The sequence below is a fragment of the Stegastes partitus genome, unplaced genomic scaffold (assembly GCF_000690725.1).
Source record: "Stegastes partitus isolate 25-593 unplaced genomic scaffold, Stegastes_partitus-1.0.2 Scaffold1467, whole genome shotgun sequence".
Classification (NCBI taxonomy): domain Eukaryota; kingdom Metazoa; phylum Chordata; class Actinopteri; family Pomacentridae; genus Stegastes; species Stegastes partitus.
The window spans coordinates 158,392-165,323 of record NW_007579198.1 but is presented as its reverse complement, the minus strand read 5'-3'; positions in this window follow the sequence as shown (position 1 = coordinate 165,323).

Sequence of the window (6,932 nt, the reverse complement as noted above, 5' to 3'; positions counted from 1 at the left end):
GTTTATCCAGTCGGGTTGTGTTGTGTTGGCCAAGCAGCTGATTCTACACATTCCTCTCCCCAGTGATGTTCTCCAGTTGCTGCTAGGGGACTTTAAGGTGTTCCCAGGCCAGATGAGATATGTACAAAGAGTTCTATGCACAGGAACAGAGACTCTGGTCCTCATCCTGTCTTTAAGACTGAGCCCATTTCAGCCAACCAGAGGTGAGGGCCATCTGCTGAATGGAGACCTTTGGCTTCGGGCTCAGCTCCCTCTGCCCCATCGCTGTCCGTCCATCTAAAGCTCCATTTTCTGCTTCACGCTCCATCACCCGACGCTGCCGTAACGCTGCCGCTCATGCATAAGTGATTCAATATTTATAGATTTCATAGAGCCAGTAAATCATATTCATGTAGTGTTTTGACATCCACAGACGGCCTCCCGTGACAGCCGACTCTGATAGACCGGAAACCCGCATTTAATATGTAAATGCATCAAAGCAGCAGCAGCTCCTCGCCGATCCATCACCGTATATTAGACATTACGATGCCACTCATTTGAATTCCTGCATGTGATTTAGCTTGAGAGCAACGACAGCGTTTGCTCTCTGATGAATGTAAATTCTGTCAGAGCGTCGCCCACTACGAGAGAGAAGTTTCACCGCCATCGCCAGGAATCAGCTGCATGAGTGGAATTTCAAAAAGGGCTCAGCACAATTTCTCCGGAGTGTAAATAACGCTGCGACGCGAGCCTCCACCTCCGAGCCGAGGCGATCCAGATCTGCCATCAGCTGCAGACTCGGAGGAGAGAACGGCCATAAAACACCCGCGAAAGAAGACAGACGGTCCACGAGGAGGCATTAACCTTTGGCCGGTTCCCTGACGCAGATCTGTCACACGGTGGTGGAGGCACAATGGACGAGTCTGTTATCTTAACCCGAGTGTACCTCGGCTCACTTAGCGTCCTGTAAGTGGTTCGCATTAAAGAACGGCTGTGATTAGTCCACGCGTTGAAGGGATCAGTGCAGCCAAATCACACAAAAAAATCACTTCAGTGTTTAAGTCTAGGAACAAGTAGAAGGTTTGCAACATAAGATGCATGAAGTCCAACGCTGGGGAACAACAACGAGGAACACTCAAGTAGAAAAATCACTAAAATAAACCAAAACTTTAGCTCTGATTGCTCAGTTCCCTCTGGATGGAAATAATGTTGCACAGATTCTTTCATGAGTAGAAACACTGACAGAGAAGTATTAATGTGGCACAGGAAAAAATAACGAGAATTTTCTTGTATATGTAGAAAATGTTGCACAATAATTCACAGCAATGAATGTGTTGATGTTGCACCAAGGTTTTATACGTTCTCTACATGTCACGACTCCATCGCAATCATTTCTTTTAGATTTAGTATTTTGTACTTTGTTTTTTTGTACTAAATTTTATAGCAAATGATGCAATTTTTGGGGAAAAAAAAGTCAAATCCAAAAATGTCAGAACTAACTTTCCAGACCAAATGTGGGGAAAGCAGTGCGGTCGCTGCTAATGTTGTCTGATCTGATCCCTCCTAACAACTCCAGTATGACTTATTTCTTCAGTTCAAGGCTGCAGTCGCTGTGAAACATCCTGTAATGTGGACCAAGTGGCCCTTTAAGGAGGCCGAACTGCAGCAACCTCAGAAACTCTGATCTCCGTCTGTTTGACCTGCAGGAAACAGGCTTTTGTGTTTTTCCTGTAACTCGGCTGCGACTAAAAGCCGAATCGATGCCGGTGTGTTTTCCGAGCAGCGCTAATGCCGCATGCAATGATCCGACAAATTCTGCAGCATTGATCTGCGTCCTGCGTGGGTTGGAAGAAAAAGTGAAATGTATTTGACGTGCAAACATTTAAAAAAAAAAAAAGAGAAACCTTGGTCTTTACTCTCTTCTGAACACCTCCTCCTCCTTCCAGCACAGAAAACCACAAGAAGGGTGAAGAAAGTGAAACGATCATTTGCTTTTTCACAGTGAGACGTGGACACCTGCTGCTGAGGAGGTTTACTTGAGCAGCTTTTTAGCAGAAGTCATGGAAATACGTTTTCATGCTATGAGGTAGATAAAAGCACCAACGCTACTCTCATAGACTCATTGAATCTGCGTGCAGCTTGTATATTGTGTCTGTTAATGTATTTATCGTCTATTTATTGTGATAATTCAGCTGAATTCCCAATGAAGCCGTTCTCTTTCACGTGTTTTTCTGTTTCAGATGGTTTCAGACGCCTAAACCGTGGCTCATTAACACCACGTGTTAACCAGCAGCAGGTTTTTACAACTTTACAACATCATCCGACAAACTTTCCAAACACAGGAGCTGAAAAAAAAAACCCATATCTGTGCTGTGAAGCGATCAGGCTGTCGATCACAGACGCAGAGAGTCTTCTTCCTGAAGTTTGTTTGGAAATAAAACTGAAAAAAAATGGAAAGACCCATTCTGAAAACCTGCAAAACGTTCATTAATCACAATATAATTCCAATAAAAGGTGGTTTATTGCAGGTTTATTTACTGTTGTTGCTTTTAAAAGAAAAAAAAAAACCAACAAATATTTAATATAAATGGAATGAACTGGATCGATTCGACAAAAGGTGCAATTTGAGAAACTGTAATGTGCATTTTTTTTAAAACTGTTTTTGACACCCAGTTCGTTAATTAAGTACAAAGACATACTCAGAAAACCTTTCAATAATTATAGTATAATTCAAATAAAAGGTGGTTTATTGCAGGTGTATTTACTGTTATTGCTTTTAAAAGAGGGGGAAAAAAACAAACAAATATTGAATATTTCTGGAATTAGTTTGGTTAAATGTTCAAATAATTCAATTTGAGAAACTGTAATGTGCATTTTTAACTGTTTTTGACGCCTAATTAGTCAATCAAGTAAAAAGGCACATTCTGGAAACCTGTAAGACTTATTACATGATAATATACATTTAAAAAGGTGGTTTAAAAGTGGAAAAAAACAAAAATGATCTGGTTTCAGCGCCCCAGAGGAGAAAACTTGACATGACATGACATTTAACTGAATATTTCTGGACTTGCTTTGGTTAAATGGACAAATGGTGCAACTGAAGAAATTTTAATGTGCTTTTTGAACTGCTGTTAATTAGTTAATTAAGCACACAATGATTTAAAAGGGGGAGAAAAAAAGTTGCGTATTGCAGGTTTAAATGCTGTAAATGTTAGAGTTTGACAAAATTTCAACCATTTTGTGACTTCAGCCAATAACTAGAACACTGTGAGCTAAACTTTAGCTGGAAAAGTGACGGCAGTTCAGTCAAACTTCATCAACAAACACACCAAAAGATGTTGTTGTGCCACCAGCTGACAGGTGATTTGTGGCCACCGCCGTGACTCTGCTCCAATTATCCATCAGGACAAAATCAAAGAGACGATAAAAAACAAACTGCAGATCACCACTTTAAAAATTATGTCCCCTTGCGTGACAGGATATAATTACCAGGCGGCCAGCGGGGATCAGACGAATCGCATCGGCCTGGATTTGGCTTAATCAAGTGTCAAAACAAAGTGCAAAGGAGGGACGGATTAACGGGAGGAAGACGACGACGGAGTCGGCAGAGCTAGAGAGGGGAACATATGCAGGTAGATGTACGGAGACGGGAACGTTTCTGCCTCATTAACTCCGAAATGAGCGTGTTTGGGCACAATGAGATGATAATGGAGCCGTAGTGCTCGTTAGGAGGCTACAGGACGAGAAGACAAGAGGTGCTGTAATTGCAGCTCTTCTGCCTCAGCTTTTATGAATAATTACAGACGGGAGGAAACCAACTGTGGCCAGAGTCTGTTCAAAGAGAAGTCACTTCTTCTTTTTTTTTTTCTCCAAAGACTGTGAAGGGAAAAGAAAAAAAACAGGTTTAGTGTCATACAGTTGTAAAGCTATAAATATACGTCCATCTGTTAAGAATCTATCAGTAACCTCCTCACAATCTGCACGCTTTGCTTTATGTGCAGCAACTTTTCACCTTCACACTGAATATTTTCTCAGTTATAAGCCCTTGAAGTGCACAGAGGTGGGCGGACGCTTTGGCTTTTTCCATCATTTCTGAGCTTCAGAACTTCATCAGTGCAGCAGAGAGACACGTGAAATGTTCAGAATTGAAAAACACACCAAAAAAAAACTTCAACCTGATCAGTTTTACATCCATCAGAGTGTCACAATGTGAAGATTTGATCTGTTTTATGTTCAGCGTGATTGTTTTAAACTGACTTTCGGCATCAATATAACAGCAAATATATCATCACTGTGAGGACATTAATCTAATTTTCTACACACAGCTTGTTTCTTTTATTCAGTGACACGACAGCTTTTAGTGTGTGGTTGGTCGAAGCTGACTTCTTCTCTAAAATTCAGGTTTACCGGCTGTCACGCCTCAATATTCCTTTATGCAGAAAATAATGTGAACAGCTGCCTGATGTTAAACTAGTGTCACAATATTGATATAAAGCCTGTCGTACAGCATGTTGCCATGACCAGCGTTCAGATCGGCTTTATGTCTATTTGTAATGACTTGAAGCTGGCAGCAGAAAGCATCAGTCAGTCAGGAGACTCACACACGTTTGTCATTTTTCTAGTAAGAATACCTAAAATATGCCATTTCTAATGATGTTGACCAACTTTTTCATTACGAGGCTCATCTTCTGTGCTCAGCATGTTCACTATAACCAACTGTGAGCATCAGTATTATGGGATGTTTCACGGTTTGAACAGCAGTTTAACGACAGAAACAATCATTATTATACTGGATGGGTTTCCTGGTTTCTGATAATTCACCAGAGAAAACATTAAAAAAAAAAGAGTTGGATGGTCTGCACCATAGACTGTATAAAAGATGGACGTAGCAACCGGCCCTGAAAAATGAAGCCAACCCAGAAGTGTCAAAAACCGGCAATATCACTACATCCACTAGTCCTGGCTCCAAAAAGCCCTGGCTCCCATAGACTGGAACTGGAAAAGAAGTGATCACAGATCACGAAATACCGCATTCCTACAGCTCAGGATTTTTTTTAAAATTAGTTTTCATGGTCAAATCCAGAGATCAGGTGGCCAATCTGAAAATAAATCAATACTGAATTTTAAACAATCGTCAACATTTTGCGGGGCAAGGGGCGTGGCTGGCTTGATTGACAGTCGGCAGCGACCATACAGACGAAGCGAACAGAATTCGGTAAATGTGGGCGGGCAGAGAGGGCCCGCCTCTCAATCCGTCTGACCAATCGCTGCTCCTATGGCTCCGCCCCCCTCCGACGATTTTTGCCTCACTGGCTCCAAAAATCCAAGATGTCAACCAGGAAGTAGCAAAACCCTGGCTTCATGTTCTCAGTGCAGAAACCAACGGGTGACGTCACGGCAGCTACGTCCATCTTTTATACAGTCTGTGGTCTGTACACCAAAAATGGTGACGTGGATGCATTTCTGGACCACAAAAACTATTGTTAATATACCTGCAAAGTTAAGTTCATACTTCTAATCCACACTGTTTGTAAATGATAGCAGCAGTAGTACCAGTCGGGGTTTTGACTGCAGCCACTGAGACTCTTAAAAAGACTAATTTTTATAAATGAAAATTACATTTTTCAGAATCTAAATGCAAAAAAATTCAGGATATTTTTTTTTTGACTTTGTTCATGTGGTGTTTTAAATGCAAGAAGACACAACAGGAAAAGCGAAGCCACAAACGAGAATTTCCACCTTAAACCTGCAGAGTACCGACGATTAGAGACAAAAAATCCCATCAGCTTGCAGAGTGAAGCTTTCTGGATCGGTACTCTTTTGCAGAATCGTTGTCTGGTTCAAATATGTCCAGCGAGTAGTTTCACAGTGTTGGAGCAGCAGCAGTTGTAGGTGAGCTGGTGTGCTCGAGCTGCAGCGAGCGGCGGACGGAGGAAGAGACAGGAAGCTGTTTGAAGGTAAGACGTGAAGCCGACTGTTGACAAAGAAAGTTTTGTCCATCTACAAGAGGAACGGTTGTGGTCGTTCTGTGGTGTCCGCTCGTATCGGCCACAGTTCTGGTTGTTTGGAGGCAGACAATAAAAAAATAAAAAAAGCAGAAATGACTCATCAGTAATGAGAGCTAAACGCTTACAGGGTTGAAACCTGTTTAGAAAAGGTGCTTCCACCTCCAGTGCAGCAAATTAACTCATTTTCCAAAATGTCAGAACCCTCCTCAAGCAAACATATTTTGCATTTTTGCAAGTTTCAACATTTTCTTTTTGCTAACTTTGCTGTTTACTCTGACTTTTTCTTTAATGCAATATTTCAAAATGCACATAAGAATAAGTTGTGGAAACACGCTGACCTCTGAAGGCCTCCATCTCAGTCCAACAGAGGACCGCTGTGATGTGGTGGAACAGCAGATTCAGATTATTCAGACCCACGAGTCTGCAACAAGAGGAACTAATAAATAAACTCCAACATATCAAACTATTCCTGTAGAGCTGCTCTGCAAAGTGCTTATTAAAGCCGTCAAATCAGCTGACTGGAGTTCTGTAAACTGTAATTTTCAGGGCTTATAACAAACATTAAGAATTAAAAAAATCCGTCAATAAAAGATGAAGTTGTGTGAAATCGTTCCAACAATCTGTCTTGTTCAAAGTTTATTTTGTCGGTGTCGTGACCCTCGCTGCCCGCCGAGAGCCGACCGCCATCGTGCGACGTCCAGGACCGTCTAATTACCCTCCCCGCGTCGGCTGATTCCGTCGGGGAGGAGCTCTATTCATTACAGAACAATGTGCAATCAGCTCGCTGACGATTAACCTACATCGTGCTCCTGCTGGAGAAAGATGTGGGCTGTTTGCTTTAATGGTTTAATCATTTAAAAGGTGATAATTACACCTGCAGCGCGGAGCGGAGCGGTGTCATCACCACGAGATGAGCTTTAATCACAAACTCATTGTTTTTTTTTT